At 31.3% G+C, this 18079-nt stretch overlaps 1 protein-coding gene across 9 annotated transcripts in view; it reads left to right on the plus strand.

Annotated features, from left to right (window-relative positions):
• The window catches only part of osp (myosin phosphatase Rho interacting protein outspread), a 679682-nt gene that overhangs the window by 220798 nt on the left and 440805 nt on the right, over positions 1-18079 (plus strand). The window contains exon 1 of one of the 9 annotated variants that reach the window (XM_075364983.1): positions 16015-16125. The exons of the other annotated variants lie outside the window; for them this stretch is intronic. The gene's annotated coding sequence lies outside the window, so the exon portion shown is untranslated. Of the gene's footprint in view, positions 1-16014; positions 16126-18079 lie in introns of those variants that run through there. 9 annotated transcript variants of the gene reach the window in all.

Raw genomic sequence — 18079 nt, forward strand, 5'->3', positions numbered from 1 at the left:
ATTTCGGAAAGTACTACTTCACCTGCTATACAGTCCTGACTCAGCCACATCGTTTGTTTGATTTATCAAACTACGCGGTAATATATTTTAATGGCAATGACGACATAAAAGAAAATGTGCTAAATTAGTTCCGACATCAAGACAAAGACTTCTTTGCAGCAGGCATAAATAAGCTGACTTAGACGTGGAACAAGTGTGTTATTAATGTTATTGGAGATTATGTTAAAAAGTGAAAGAAATATCACATAGATTAAATGAACCGTTTTAGCTCCAGAAAATTTGTTTTTAATTTTTTATCGTATATTTTAATAAAATTTTGTTACAATTTTTTGTTGTATTTTTGGAATAATTATTCAGTTAACTGGTTTCCGTTACTTTCTGTTTCTTGGTAATCTTTACCTCAATATCCGTACTTTATTCTACATCCTTATTTAACTGTTTTGTGTAATCCAGTCTGTGTGTTAATGATTTCGCTTTCTATACATCTCTTTATCATTAAGTTAACAGAAGCTGGATAATACAATACCGTGTTTCAAAATGAATATCGGGGTTTTAAAGTTTTAAGTTTTACTTACAGCAGCTCAAAGAGTTTTTCCTATACGTGTTCAGTGTGGGCACTGTTCATCACACGATATCCTTGATACTCTGTGATGCAGAATCTTAGAAGGATTGCTCGGAAGGATTACGGGTTGTCGGGCCGTCATTTGTACATGATGTACCGAGGTGTCTTCGAAAGTATGATCTCTTACGCGGCGTCCGTTTGGACGCATAGTTTGGAAGAACCTCGAGCACTTATTCAAAATTTAAGGAGTGCCCAGCGCAAAGCCTTAATTGTATGCTCTGATGTTTTTAAAACAACCTCCTACGAGGCTACCACTGTATTGGGAAAGGCTCTCCCAATCGATTTAGTGGTGAAAGTTCGGGCGGCCATGTTGGGATTGCGAAGAGGTGGTGAGACCGAGGTATTTGGGATGCTGTTTTGAGCCAAGCCTGTACCAAAGCGGAACGGTGATCTCAATGCACCGTTTCTAAATTTCGAACAGTTGCCCATCTCCCGCCTGCGGAGGAGTCTTTATAGCCTCCCGCTGGAAGCATGGTAGCAAGAATGACACGCCACAACTAAAGGAAGGTCGTTGTATAGATTTATACAGAATCTGGGAGGATGGTACGCCTTTCCTTTGTTTTTAAGGGCAATGGGAGCGCGAGTGTTCTCCAATCATGTGAATTTAAACCAATATTTGTTTCGGTTTTGCCTGGCAGCTGATGAGCTGTGCGTCTGTGGGGAAGTCCAGTCGAACGAACATATCAGATCTTTGACTGCCCAACTCTTGGGGGGCTAGAACTCAGGCTACCCTGCAACTTAGGGGTCAAGGGGAAAATTGGTCACTCACAAGCGGCGAGAGTTGCACTGTCGGACCGTGTGGGGTTCCTTGATGCGGTTGCTTTGTTCAACCAACATCAGTAGTTTACCTTAGGGAAAAGACTCCTACCACGCTTCTGTAGGAAGCTAACCAAGAGATATGGCTGGTTACCGGTCAGATTAAGGCTCCAAGCGCTTTAATGGTGCACACGTACTTGCTGGCATTCAGCGCCCTAGACGTGGCAGCGAATTGCTGTCTTTGACGAGATAAATTAATTATTGATTAGTCATATATGTTTTAGTAGTTGACGGGGTGCGCCTACCCATTTTAGTGATATATGACATGTGGGCGGTGGGACACGCAAGCGAGTGGTGTATGGTACCACGCTTAATCCGCTCACGCTTTTAGGTTAGCTCTAGGAACTAGTTAGGATACTGGTCGCTAAACTGTTTCGTGGCTTAGTAGCCGTTTATGGCACAGACATTCGGTCTTATGTTTTAGGGTGACTGAATGGGATGGTGGCGGGAAAAATGCCAGGCAAACCAATACCGTAATTTTCAAGATTTAATAAATAATTCGTAATTTTCTGTCTGATTTTTTTAACTACAAGTTCTTTTTTCCATAAAATTTCTTCTTTCCATTGTGATTTAGATCTACATTACTTCTTCATTCTTTGTAATTTTACTTTGTAATTTTACAATAAAATTCTTCCATTTCTGGGTATAGTTTGTTCTTATTTTTTAAATATTTCTTTTTCATTTATCATCCTTTTTATCACATTTCGTTATTATTATTCTAGTCTTGTTTATTTTATAAGTATCTTTGAGAAATCAAAGATGAGAGAGATACAGTCAGCGATTCTAAATTATATTATTTCTTTCCGTGCAGAGTTATTACTCGGGTCTCAAATTTTTCACTCGATTCCTGTGTCGGTTGTTATATGTATAAGTTAAAAAGTAACAGAGACAGATCATTCTTAACTGCTTCTTTCTGTATTATCGTTTATTTTTTTCATCTTTATTCTTATAAGTGCTACTACCTAATGTACAGACAAATAATTTTTATTGATTGTTATAAATAACAATTCTCTCCCTATATTTAAGCCCGAAATGTTCCTTAAAATTTAAATAATTTTAATCTTTCAACGCTAAGTATTTTTTCTTTTTAATCTTCTCTTCAAAAATTAATCTAAATTCCCAAAATGTCCTTTCTTTCAGAAACGTATAATTATCTTTCAAAAATGGAAATTTTTTCGTCTAATATCTACTACCTGCCATCTAATACCTGTATTTAATGTTATGCTGCACATCATGTTTGCGTGTAAATTATTCTAGTACGTACGTTCTACGCATGATATGCGATTAATTCGTTCATCGATGTATAAATTATTTCTGTTATAAAATTTATATTTGCATCTATTTTTCTTTTAAATGTTTATTTTTTAATTTGTTATTATATTATGGATTATTTTGATATTTTTAGGTAATTTGTAGTTTTATGATATTATTCTATATTCCAATAGAATTATAAAAATCATAATTTACGATTTACATAGTATATTGTACTGAAAATGTCGTATAGCATAATATGAAGGTGAAAGATGAAGCGGCAGTAAAAACAACTATGAAATGTAAAACATATATACCAGGTCGGTTTTTTTTTTCATTATTTTATTTTACATTACTAGTATATAATATTTACTATATTACATAAACTTGTATATGTATTGTTTATGTTAACATAACATCACGTTTTGACTTCGACACGTCTTTCGTAACTTGAAATAAAACATAAAACATCTACACGAATAGCGAGACTAAATTTTATTATTATTATACTATCTATTTTGACTTTCAAAAAGTATTTGACAAAATGCCGCATTACCTGCTCCAAAAGAAGTTGGCTGTATTTGGGTTCAGCGAGCGTCTTGTGAAGTGGATCTCTTCATACTTGAATAACAGAACTTTTGCTGTTAGGTTTGGTGGGTGTACTTCCCATCGAGAATTCTCCGCAATCTCTGGAGTTCCACAGGGTTCCAACCACGGCTCTTTTCTGTTTCTGCTTTTTATCAGTAACATTACCGAATCCGTCTCCGTTGGTCTGAGTATGTATGTCGATAACCTTAAAATATTTCTGCAGATTAAAAACATACATGATCACCTACTGTTACAACATAATATTAACTCTATTTACCGCCGGGCAATGAGAAATCACATGCCGCTAAATTTCTCAAAGATAAAACATATTTCGTTCTCCCGTAAGACTAATATTGCTTGCTTTAATTATACAATAAATTCTCTTCCTATCGCTACTGTAAACTCCGTCACCGATCTAGGGATACTCGTCGACTCCAATCTGTACCTTTCTAAACACGCAGACGTGATTGTGAGTAGAACGAAGAGAAATTTTGGTCTGTTGTAATGGATTGCGAGACCTTTTGTTGATCCTCGCACTTGCGTCTTACTCTTCAAGTCACTTGTTCGAAGCCGGCTTGAATATTCCACCTCAACCTGGAATTTTCGAAGAGACTATACATCGAATCCATTCAGAAGGACTTTCTATCTTGGCTTTCTCACAAATTTAAATTTCTACATCTTGGCAAACAACAGCTTAAGTCGCTTCATAATTTATCATCTCTCGTATGTCGAAGAGAATACTTTGATTTACTGTTTTTCCATAAAGTATCCTACGGAAAACGAAATACAGCTACGAATACCCGGACGCAATATTAGAAACTTTTGTTCTATTGTTTACTCTACGCAAGTTATTTCACCCGCAGAGAGATGCAGTTTAACTGCTGTAAACAAATACGATAAATTAGACTCAAGAGGTTATACTCCGGTATGATAAGCTATAAAACTGGATTACTACAGAACTACACAGACCTTCTTCTGCTTGTCCGTAGTTAAGTTATGTAAATTAAAAGCATTTTCTATAAATAAATAAATATTTTAATAATTAAAAACAGTTAATATTGTATGATACTGATATAAATTTTTTTTGTGATTATTTTTCCCTGCACGTATATTTATATATTGATAGTGTTGTATAATTATCAGCAATTCTAATTAAATTATAATACAATTGTAGTTTGATGAAGGAGATAGATGTAACTGTGAAAATGTGATGTTCTACTACTTACGTTTAAATAAAATTTTTATTAATGTTATCACTCAATAATTACCATAATGAAAACTCTAACTTTTATTTTTGTTGTTTTTGAATTTATAATTATTATTATTATTGTTATTAAACTGGATTATTTAAATTTGTTTTCTGAATTATGTGCATTTTTAAATATGTGTACATGTTTATTTGCAATTTTGTATATATATGCAAATACTAATATAATAATAATAAATTGTGTAACATAATTAAAACACCAATTACGACTATAATTTTTATGAATTGTAATTAATATTAATCTAAAATGTACGAATATAAAAATTTTATATTTCGATTTGTATATACTTAAAATTTTGTGTTTTTAATTTATATCTAAATTGTTAACTTATATTTATTGTATTTGTTTTTATGTAATACTGTGTAATACACAAAGGCTTTAGGTAGCTGTAGCTGTCCTACTGCACAGAAATACAAATAAATAAATTGCTATTGTTATCATTATTGTTTAATACGGCATCTTGTTTTAATCTTTTAAATCATATTTATCCTACTTTCCTCTTATAATTTACTATTTTGTCTATTAGCAGTTATACGTAATTATAAAATGCGTGGCGAAATTATTAAAGCACCGCTAATTGATAGAAAATGATACAACTGTAATAATGTTCTTTCTAATAAATCTTTCTTCAAACTTAAAATTACGTAGTGGCCGCACAGGATATATTGCTCATTCATAGAAAGGCTCTTTATTCCTTCTGAAATATCGTGAGAGATTTTAAGACAAAACGATAAAGGATTCAAATTATTGTGGATAATTTCATTACAACGTTTTAAAATTAAATAAATAACCCCATTCACAGAAGAATTGTAATTGTTTTCAGTACCAAAGAATAGATTAACAAGTAAACATTTTTTTAAATTTAATTAATAAAATATAAGTTACATAAAACGTAATCTACTTTTTATTACATCCGAATTTGTTACATTTTTAATTAAAGTTTTACGATAAAGAATTGATTTTTTTTTTGTTTGTTGAGATTACGGGCGTCAACTGCTTTGGTCATTAGCCGATGGAAATTTGTAGCGTATGAAAAATGCCATGCCTGACCGGGTTTCAAACCCGGGAACCTCCGGATGAGAGGCCGAGACGCTACCGCTCCGCCACGGAGATCGGCTAAAAAGGGAATTGATTTTTTTCTTGTTTCGGAGATTTTTGACGCGATAGGTCAATAATTTGGTATATGGTGTGTATACAATTGTAATCTTTTACTCTTTGATTTCTGTAAAACATTTATACGTAATTTTTTTACTGCCCGTATTTTTGTTTGGTATATTTTGTAATCGTTTGAGAAATCTTTAATAATCTTGGAAATTGCCAAAATGAAACTTTTTTAAAGTTCTGTAAATTCAAAAGAGTAGTTAGAAAATTATATTTATTGAACAGCCGATTAAAATTTTCTTAGTTAATTACCCCTTCGGACAATAACGGTAGTAATATTTAATTATTGATAATAATTATACTGAATTATTGTTTATTAGCCGTATAAAAAATTCGTATTTTAGAAGAAATCAGCTCGGGTACAAAGTTATTTCTGTAGTTGAATTATGTTTTCAATTTTATAAGTTTTATTCTTGATGTTTTTATCGCTATTATCTTTTGCAAACAAAAAAAATACTTCTATTACGGCTGTGATTACATATATTCTGTCGCTTTGATTATCTGAAGACAGGGACATCTTTGTGGTGCTCTTGTTTTCACGAGGTATTTTTTGTATTAACAGTATTTAAAGAAAATTATATTAACTCTATACAGATTAACGATTAGCGGTTGCTAATATCTCCTTTTTATTAATTAATAGTAAAGGTTATATCTTTCAATATTTCTGTATTCCTTTGTAAAATTTATTAAATGTCTTATCGATTCTGTTAATCTTCAAATTATCTCGGTCTCTTACGCGGTTTGTCAAAATAAACTGGATATCGATTAATTACGATTTAATAATTTTTTTAATGGATTTATATTGTTAAGATAATCGGTAAAAATATATTGAACTACGTGAAACAAAGTCGTTTTAAATTTTCATCGATTTTCTTTTGTATCTTTATTCGGGAGATTATCGACCGCATACACTGGCCGGAATAACTTATTTTATAAGCGGCTTCTTTTAACTCGTATTTGAACAAACGCCTTTTCATTTTGTTCGCTCTAAAATTCTTAAGGTTTTTATTATTCGCTTTTAGAGTTCTTTCTTAAATGAAAATTTAACAAAAAAAAAAAAACAATTTTTACCACCTTCACTCAAATTCAAACCCTATCCACAGCTGCACTTATTACGACCGAATACGGAAGGGTAATTATGTATTTTTTGAAAATGTAATTTTCCAAATGTAAATTTTGTAAGACCGCCTTAAAATGGTCTCTAAATAGTTTATAATACAATTGTTTTTTATGCAAAAAGGCCGACTTAAGATCCCAAAAATCATTCCTTTCTAATTGCTTTTCTTTTCTTTTTTCGTTTACATTTCTTTTCAGCACGGTTTAATTTTTACTCACTTGTTTTTTTTTTTGCCATACAGCTTTTTATATCGTAAATCTTTCTTCGGAAGTTATCTATTTCGCAACAGTCCTGTTCTTTAAGCCTATCCTTTAGAGATCCTTTTCCATCTGTTTCAGGTAATTTGATTCGCTTTTCACTATGCACAGCTTGTCAAATTAATCTGGGTTCATCCTGATCGTACGCCCCAAGAAATTTAACCTCATTTCCTTATAACTGTTTCTAGGTCTTCTTGATTTCGGTAGATTTCCTTGTCAGATTTCAACCTGTATCCTTCCTGTGTTATCTTTGAATCGTGAATTTTCCATAGTAAACTTCTTTCGATCTCGAACAATTTTTCGAGGTCGGCTTCGTGTAATGTTTCAGTGAAAAATTTCAATAATAAAGACACTTTTATTTATAATTTTAAATTTAATTTAAAATGATACTTTTTTTAATCAAAAATAGTTTTTGCTTTATTAACACGGTGTCTTTCAGGTTTTAACAAATACACAAGTTTTTTTTTAAGAAACTATTTTTACATAATGCGTTATGTACGCGGTATCGATAATAACTACACGAATGTATGATAGGCGGATTTATCGGTATAGTCTCGCCTGTAAAGTTATATTAATATTAGCTTCCCCCTGGCTATCCCATCGGGTTGGTCTAGCGGTGAACTCGTCATCGCAAATCGGCTGATTTTGATGTCGAGAGTTCCAAGGTTTAAGTTCTGATAAAGGCAGTTACTTTTATACGGATTTGAATACAAGATCGTGGATACCGGTGTTCTTTGGTGGTTGGATTACAATTAACCGCACATCTCAGGAACGGTCGACCTGAGACTGTACAAGACTCTTCATTTATATTCATACTTATCCTCATTCATTCTGGAAGTAATACTTTACGGTGGTTCCGGAAGCTAAACAGAAAAAGAAATAAAGACTCCCTCTGGCTACCGAAGTACTACGAATGAAAAATTATTATATACTAAATAATAATTTGTTTCCGATAATGATCGGTTAAAGATGTTTGAATAAAATAGATGGAAAACTAGAAGTTTCCAAAGCTAAGTAAACCAACCGCATATACGTATTATCTAAATTAGATGCCGTCATTTTTTGTTTTTAAATTAGAAGACCTGGTTTATAATCGGATGTAATACTTCTCTTGTTTAATATTAAACGTCGGCATTCTTTTGTCTCCTTATTTGTTTTGTAAATCCGTGTTATAAAGCGGTTTTTAACGTCTCAAAATTGGTCGGTCGTGAGGCGTTGAAAGATGTTATAAAATGAAATATATATTGTTATAACAAAATTACTCCGATTATTCGGTAGAGTTTGTTATGTATATTTACATATACTTATGTATATTTGTAATTTTTTTTTGTCCGTAAATGAAAGATTTTATTTTTGTTGTGATATTAACATTTTTAATACAGTTCTATTTGCGGTAAATTGTAATGCACCGTATATGTTTGTAATATAACGTTGTATTATAAGTTCGTAGTAGATGGTAACATTTTGAATTTATTTTTACTTTGCGGTTTATCGGTGTCGTTACTTTTTTGTTTTCCATATTTTTTTTTTCTTCTTATTTACTAACGTCTGGTCTATGTTGCGGTCTGTTTTAACCCTACGCAGGACCTCTGTCGCGACATCGATTTAGTACACGCATATATATGCACAACACACGCACGCAAAGAGAATTTACTGTCGAGTATCTATTTTTAGTTTCGTATTAACCGCCTTTGTTGTGTTTTTTATTCTTCCTGTGCGAGCTAATATTTTCTCCCTAGAGAGATTTTATTTTTTCATTACGTACTTTTAGGCGACCGCTTCGACGTAATACACGTTATAACTTGCTTATCCTGTCTCGCTCGACTATCATTAAATTTAAATATTTTATTACGAAAGATAATATTATTCTATAATCTTTACCGATTTTAATTTTTTATTTTTTCAAACCGTATCGAATTGCAGATCGCAGTCTATTATATCGATTACGTTTTATTAATTAAAAGAATAAAAATCAATTTTACGTTAAGTATTTAAATGTAAAGCGTGTTTACGTTTTAAAATTCTAAGCCGTGACTATCACGTAAAAATATAATTTTTTGATTTAGGTTTGTTTAGCTTCGTTATTATCGTTTATGTATTTTAAAATGCTTTGAGATAACCGACTTTGTCGACTGATACTTTGTTGATGAACTGACCGAATATCAGTTTTTCTGAACGTGAACCTTATCGTCTTGAAAAACAATAATAGATAAATGTCGTTCAAGATGATTTTAAATCGATCAGATATTCAAAAAATTTTATCGAGTGATTTTTAAAAATTATTTTTTGTTACAAAATCAAAACACTCTCTTTACTTATTTCTTATATAAATAATAAGGTTTAGTATACGTTTTCTAATTTTCTTTCGTGAAATAACGTGTCTGTAAACGGACGGCTTATTTTTATTTATGCTATTTGCAAAACTACATTCTACCAGCGATCTTCGTGAAAATCGTTTTCTTTTTTATTTAAATCGACACCGATAAAACATAAAACAAATTAGTAGATCGTTTGCGCTATTTTCAGTAAATTGTAAATGATTGTTGAAACTTAACATCGAGTGTAACACGAGTCGAAAAGATGATTTCAAATAAAGCAGAGTATGGAATATTAAAATCCTTGCGTGATAGATAAGCTTAGATTTTTAATCGTACTGTTTATAGGTTATTATCGGTTAAAACTTATGTGTAGCTGGTTTAGAGAATCCCCGTTTTGCGGTTATGTTGCCAAACAACTTTATAAATTTTGGGGGTTATCGTTTATATTGTTTTAGGACGATTTATAGGACTTGAGTTTATCCGATAAGCGGTTGAGCTGCACCCTTTGCGGGTCGGGCTACTTCTATAGTCATTTGAACGGTCGATCGGTTTGTAGACAGACCTCGACCTCAAAGGTGCGATAACTCTAAAGAGGTTACTCCGCGATCAGGAGTAATCGGTCTATTTCTTGTTCTTTATCTTCCCTTCCCTTTTTTTATCCCTTATTCCTTCTTCCTTTGTCAGCATTATGCGAGTTGGATCGGCCGTCCTGGTTCTATTTGTGGCGTCATTTTAACATCTTTCAGTAGCTGACATGATTTTGAGAGTAGATCGGTTAAAATACGAGTATATACCGCAACAAATTATTTTTCCTTTGAAGCGGAATTCAGGATTTGTTAAAGAAGGAACTTATATCTATGTATCCGATAGAAATCTGTAAACCGATCCGTCAAATCTCCACAAGAGGAGTTTTTGTAATCGGTCGACCAATCGTGTTCCCTTCAGGCAGGTTCTTATACATCATGTTTGATAGCTCCTCGCTTTACATGTCTTCATACTTCACGATTCTACGTCAGTCGCTTAGTATTCTCCGACCTTAATTCAATTTATCATTTAATACCTCTTTTCTTCCTTCTTACCCCATTCCCTTGTTTGTAATCTTCGGCAGACATTCTCTTTTCATCCGATATTCTAGCCGATTCATCTTGTTTCAGACCCGTACAATAGTATCCCCTATATTCCTAGGCTTTCCTAGTCTCTTCCTTAATTATTTGTTTAGTAGTCCACAGATTAACCTTCACCTTCTTTTTTAAAAACGTATTTTTTTTTACATTTCACATATCATCATTGATATTGTTTTACTGCATCATTTCAATAGTTAAGAAAACTTTATGCTATTTGTTTCAGCTGCCTAGGATGAAATTGGGAACATTACTTTTTAATCCCTTAAAATCGGTTTAGTGTTTACGACGGTAAAAATATATTTCATATCTCGGAGTTGTTTTCTTTTAAGATTTACATTTTTACTAATGATTTACCAAATTCTCACATTTAAGAAAACCTTTTTGGAAATAACACCAAAGTTTTTCCCTGCCTTATACAAGCATTACCGAGTTATAGATATCATCAAACGTCATTATGATATATAAAATAGTATCGAATCGTTCGTTCTTTTTAAAACTGCAATTGTTATTTACTTTATTAATAGTTCAGGTTTCAAGTTTGAAATCCCGTTGTATCTTTTTATCCAATTTCTTTACCGGCACTATTCTTGTTATTCGCATAAAGTATGTCGAACCATTATAAAGTTTTCTACTTTAAAGTTAAATTAATCGGTTTTATTTTGGTATATTAAACGTTCTGAATTAATTTTCAGTTTATGCGATAAAATCATATTTTATTACAGATAATAATAATAATATTAGCTTTCTTTAGAAACTTGTAAAATTACGATTTATCATAATTGCTGAAAGTTTCCTCTCTTATTAATATTTTACGATTGGTGTAACCAGGATCGATAAGCGGTAAAACAATCGCTTCTTAACCATTATTTAATTTACAATTGCGCTAAGCCATATTTATATCTGTAATGTACAATCTTTTCCGGCCTGTTTAATAGGTAGATATCTTCATCTCTATCTGTAGATAATTCATTTTATTATGGAGATCGATTCGATATTTCCTCTGTCACAGTATCGATAGACTTTATAGAATTAATTTTTAGAAAAAAAAGATGTTCGAGCTGTATTTCTGCAAATCGTAGCTGAGTCTGTAATTACGTAATTCTTTTAATTTTGGGTTTATTTTTTACGAAAAAGTATTTCGGAATTCGATTCTATTTTAATCTCAACAATTATTTCCTCTATAAATATTTAGTCGATAAAAAATTATCGTAATAAAAGCGCTCTCCAAACGTATAGAAAAAAATTGTTTTCCTTTTAACCGTTTTTCTTCTATCTGTAGCCTTTGAAGTTCATTTACGAGTGTCGTTCAGTACTTAATGACAAATCGTTGCGCAGCTAAAACCATTTATTTAATCGATGTAATATCTTTTTCGCTTTTCAACATAACCTACGGCAACATTAATGCACTCGTCCCGTCTTTGAATCAGACTATTTACGCCTGCCGCAAAGAAATCTTGATGTCGGAGCCGATTTAACGGATTTTTTGGCGTCTTCGTTACCGTTAAACTTCTTACCGCATAACGCCTTCTCGAGCGGATCAAACAAATGGAAATCTGTTCGGACTGAGACGGGACCGTATAGGCGATTATTATTTCCCGATGTAATTTGTCGTCGGTTTCTCGAGTTACCCTAGTCGCGCGAGGCCGGATGTTATCGTGAAGCAGAATGATGCAAGGCGACAAGGAGAAGGCTCGGGACGGAAACAGAAAGAGCCGTCCGACAGAACTGCAGACGATTATGATAACGATGAAATTATCGGCTTCTATTTTGGAAATGATTAACGACGGGTCTTTAATCGATACATTGTCGGAATGATCGTACTAGTTTATTAAAAAAAAAATTATCAAAATAAACCTGTAACGGTTGAAGTCTTAATGAATACACCTACACTCACACATAAATTCGGACTCTTGTTGATAAATCCTTAACTAGTATTAAATCAGCCATATCCGTTTTTAATAATAATTCATATCGATAATCCAAATACTATTCGGAATCTTCTTGGTCTGCCTAGAGATTTTTTACGATGCGCTATTAAATATTGTAAAAGTAATGAAAATCAAGATTTCACTGCACCGTAGAATATGGTTTTGTTTTCATGGAGTTTGAAGTAGTGCCTAAAAACTATTTTTTTTCCATGATGTGCGACTATAACATTTTGTTTTTACTTTGGTTTAGCATTTTTAAAGTAACTTGCGGAGATCGCTTAGTTAGCGGGTACGGTTTCTTTTTTACATTCTAAATCTAAAATCGTATTACTTGCTTCTTGCAAGTAAAACGGTATTTTACAGTTTAACGAAGGGTCTTTGAACTTTACTCGGGAAGTCGGATGAGACGGCTTATTCTGGCCGGAATCCAAAAATACAATCAAAAGATCGATTTTTGTGTCGGCAGTTAACCGTACGCGATTTAATTGTCTATTTGTGAGTAATGAATTTCTATACCTCAAGGAATGACTTTTAATTCTTTTTACTTTTTATTTCATTAAGTTCTGTAATATACGAATATAAACTTTTTTATAAAAGTTTTCGTCGGTAAAGTTTTTCACAGATACGAAAATCATTTTTCCTATTTTTATAATTTATCTATCGATTGTTAGTATTTGTTGATTTATCGGTAAGTTACTTCTTTAAGAACAATATTTTCCTTTTCCTTTGCATTTCCCTCCGTTTTACGAGAAGTAATATTGAGGAATAACTCGACTAGATATTTTTCTCAGAATTACACAAGTTACTTAAAATTTCAAATCGTATTTTGTGATTTTCAAGCGGTTCGGTTTGATAGATGAAGTTTCTGGCGAGTTTGAGAAGTGAGAAGTTTGTAGTAGAATTATTTTTTTTAAAGGGTTGAGACCGATGGGCAATACGTAAAAGATCCGAGGTTAATGAACTCGCTTCTAGAAGAACGCGGAGAGGTTAAATAAAGGTTGAGTTATTACATCGAACGGAAAATATAGGATGCAAGAGGTATGACGAGGCGGCATAGATTAGAAACGAATGGAGAAATGTATCGATCCGATCAGATAAAGGAAGAAAAAAAAAATTGTTAGAATGTTTTTTAAAAAGTACTCTAAAACTTTTATTCGCAATTATTTATTTTTATTAAATAGAACTTTCGCTTAGAGAATTAGAAAAACCCTTTCGGCTTAGATTAACGGAAGACTTGTTTGTTTTTTATCCGAATACACTTTAATAGATTAATTAAAAATGAATTAATTGCGGGCGGTTCGCTCAAAATTTTGTCCATTCTTTTCACAGTATACTATCGTCTCATAAAATTGCCGCAATCTACCCGGTTTGACATTTTATTTTTTTTACGCTTTGTACACGCATATTATTTTCTAAATGGTTTAATTTTACCTTGTAAAATCGATTTATTAAATTTGTTTTTAAATTAAAAAAAATGTCAATTTATCAACCCAAATTAATAGTTTTCTATTTCGAGGTGCAGTATTGGAAATTTTATGAAAATTGTTATTACTAAATTTTTTTTGTTTTGTTACATTTAAGTCGACTAATTGTAATCCGATATATTCGTAACGTTAAGTGAGGGTTATATGGTGTTGAAGGGCGTCAGAGAAGGAATTAAGAGGGAGTCGATTAATTCTAAAGGAGTTTCATTTTTATAGTTATTAATAGTAATAACAATTAATCGTAACAATAATAAATTAAGCACAACGTTCGCGCATCAAGTAAAATTTGAAGCGATATTAGTAAAACCTAATTAAATTAAGTCGGTTATAAACTTTATTTGTAATCGTTTTGCATCGGTTGTTCTGTAACTCCCTCATCCTATCTTACCGATGCGATTTATATATTTGAAGTTTTATTGTGGCATACTTAAGATTTTTTTTGTTAAAGAAATAATCTAATTTGTACGGTGGAGTCGGTAACATTGTCATGCTCTGTATAACAATAAAATTAACTCTATTTTTACTAGCGGTTAATTATAAAATTCCACTTCGGTTTATTTGTAATAAATTCCATTATATATTTTATACTTTTAATTAACAAGGATACTTCGTACGAAACGTAAAAGTTTTAAAAATCTTTTTTTGAAATATTAATACTTCATTATAGTGTCTTTGGAATTTTTTTTTACTAAATACGATTTTTCTTTTGTTTTTATTAAGTGTTAATACGGTGTGAAAGTATTATTGCTTATTTAGAGATCGGTTTGCTGTCGTGAAAATGACGTAATAACTTAAAAACCATGATATAATGTTTGTCCTTGACGCAAAAACTAGTTAAATAAAAATAATAAATTTACTTCAGTTAATGATATTAAAAAAAGTAGTAAGTTTCATTCAGCAGCTCTTTCTTAATTTAAACATTTTTTATTATAATTTTTCTTTTATTTATTTATAATTCTCAGTTGAACTTTATGAATTTTCAGGTTTATTTTTTATTTTTGTATCGTTCACTTTTTATTAAATTTTAATTATAAAAGTTTCCAGATTGTTTGACGTTTCGTGGAATATATCATTATATATCTTTTATATATATATATATATATATAAATGAATGTTTGTTTGTCCCGTATGCTTTCCTACACCATTCATCCGATTGCAGTGAAACTTTGATGAGTTGTTGTGCGCACGCCCGCGAAGGTTTCTGAATTAATTTGGACCCGCTATGTGGGACTGGGGTCGAAATATTTCAAAAAAAATTATTTATGGTCCGATTGGGCTCATATTCAGAATACGTGTTACATGGAAAGAAATACCTCTGCAAAAATGGACCCGCTAGATGGCGCTGGGTTTGAGACGTTTGGAAAGATTGCATTTATAGTCCGACTTGGCTCGTATTCAGAATATGTATTAGTTACGTGAAAAGAAATATTTTTGCGAAAAATAGACCCGCTAGGTAGCGCCGGTGTTGAGATATTTATGAAACGAACAAACAAATATACATACAGACTTTCTTCTTTTGTATATAAAAGGCAATGTTCGGGTGTGTGTCCGTTGTCTAAAAAACTATTGGACCGATTTACGCGCGGGAAAAGGGGTATAGGAAGAAAGGGAAAATTGAAAAGGAGGAAAAGCGAAATAGGGAAAAAGGGAAAGTTTAATTTTGTGAAGTTCCGTAATGTTCAGTTTTTTAATGTTTTATAAAACTTTCAATTGTGTTCAATTAATTTGTGTTATATATATATATATATATATATATATATATAACACAAATTATATTTATATTTATACTCAAATCTAGCAAAAGCGAAGTATATATATATATATATATATATATATATATATATATATATATATATATATATAGTATTCTATCGTGGCTGTAAGCAGTAAATGTCTTAAAGTATAACAGCACTAAAAGAAATATGTATTTTTCAAAAGTATTCATTTATATGGTCCTTAAATTGACAAAACAATGATCAGAAGCGAGTTTAAGTATTTCATAATTAAAAACAAAATATTTTAAATCGTCTACTCATTTAATAAAGATCTATTGAAAACGTTTTCGCTGCGATTAAAAAATTTTTTAATTAAAAAAAAAAATTTACGGTTTTTATATGATAAATTTTCACGTTAAATTGATTTCGTTTTCGTTAAAATCGGAGTTAGTATTACGCTTTGAAACATCTTATCGGTAAGTTTAATATCATTGCTAAATATTTATTATTTTCTCTACATATATTTTAATCTAAAATGTAATACTTAAATCTATTTAAATGTACTTAAATATGTATACAAGTATTACTAAGAAGCCTTCTTAATTTGTTATGTATCAAGTTTACTTATTTTAGTATAGTTACATCGTTTATTATTTCATAAAAAAATAATCTTGTATATCGATATGGACGGACTAAATAACCGTTCTCTTTTTTCTTTATATTTTTATTCTTTGTAATGTTGTTATGATAAAAGGTTTTCCTTTGATTCTTTACGGCAGATCCAGGAGTAGTTCCTTTTTTTGTACCCTGGAATAGCAAATCTATTATTCTTGCCGTGATTTATATAATCTATAATTATATTACATCCTGAATGGAGTATTTATTTGTAACCTGGTTTAACTTTTTAATTTTTCTGGCCGGTTTGTTTGAGAATAGAGTACATTTAATTTAATTTTTTTTTAAAATCTGACAACAAAGTCGTAATCCTTTCCTGGCATGGGTTATTTATTTTTATACAGTGGAAAAATAAATATACATGAAAAACGTTACTTAAGATTTATTTTTTGTGGTGGGGTAATTTACGGTGAAGTTTTATTGTAAAATTATCATGCGATAAAAAAAGTTTTAAAAATTCAAAAAAATCGATATTTTTAAACTTTATTGATTCCCGTACCCACAGTATTGCCCCCAATTTTGTTTTGTTTTTTTTTTATTGCTTACAGTACGTTTAGGAATACATTAAAAAAAATTTGGTTAAAAAATATGCGTTAAATAAAAAGATAACGTTTCGATTTTTGGTAAAGGGAGAATTTTGGGACAGATTGTTTTTAAAATGGTAAGATAAACGTGCACGCTTGTACTGAGCTTAATATAAAGTGGAACTATATTTGCAAAATTTAGAGAAAATTGGTCCACCAAACGTTCTTCCCCATCACCTGCAGATATTGACTCCAAAATGTATGCTACAAATTGTACCATATACACGAGTCTCTGGACAAAATTTCATCAAAATCTGTATATCCAATCAGAAATTGTTAAGCTTCATACATGCCAACGCACATACGTACGTACGAATATTACTCCTCACTTGTTTTGTTTTTTGGGGTTCCTGGGTCAGAAAAGATCGAGAAATGAAAAAACCCATACCCCCATTTTTTGACTGATTACCGTACTTTTCTCACTGCAGCATAGTCAAAACTTTAGCTGAAAATAGAGGGGATGGAGAGAACGTGGGGCAAAGGACCTGCCGTAAAGCATAGTACTTCTCTAATACGGTTCGACCTCACTACAAAGCGGTTCAAAATAACGCGGATACAGTTACGACGCGTGTAAAAGGATTTTTCCCCAAAAAATAGTTGTTTTAAGATATAAAAATATTTTGCTTTTTAGTAGCTATATAAATATGCATTCTAATTACGAATACAATTTTAGTGATGAATTGAACAGATTAAATAAATACGCTCATACATTTTGCTCTGTGAAATTGCACGTAAAAAATATAAACTTCAAGCAAACGAAAATAACTTCCAACTTTTTCAAATAACTGTCTTAAAATGTAAGTGTTAAGTCTTATATACATTCAGGTGCGTTGTGTTAGTGTAGTAACGTGTTTTATTTAAAGTATCATTGTATATTACTTTACGGTATTTTGAATACAAATCGATTACTGCAGTGTTGTATTTTCAATTAGGCTATAATGAAAACTGCTTAAAAGATTGTACAATTACCGTAGTTTACTTTTTCGAAAAGAAATCCAGCTACAGAAACGTAAGTACTCGTACTGTACGATCGGTACATACTCAGTACTGTATCTTTATTTTTCTACATTTTATTTTATTCCATAATTTTCTCTCTTTTTTAACTGTAACATTCGGTTATATTTTAATCGTTACAATATTAACTGGATTAACAGTGTTTATCTTCGAAATA

This window comes from Lycorma delicatula, chromosome 4 (assembly GCF_047948215.1).
Source record: "Lycorma delicatula isolate Av1 chromosome 4, ASM4794821v1, whole genome shotgun sequence".
Taxonomy (NCBI): Eukaryota; Metazoa; Arthropoda; class Insecta; order Hemiptera; family Fulgoridae; genus Lycorma; species Lycorma delicatula.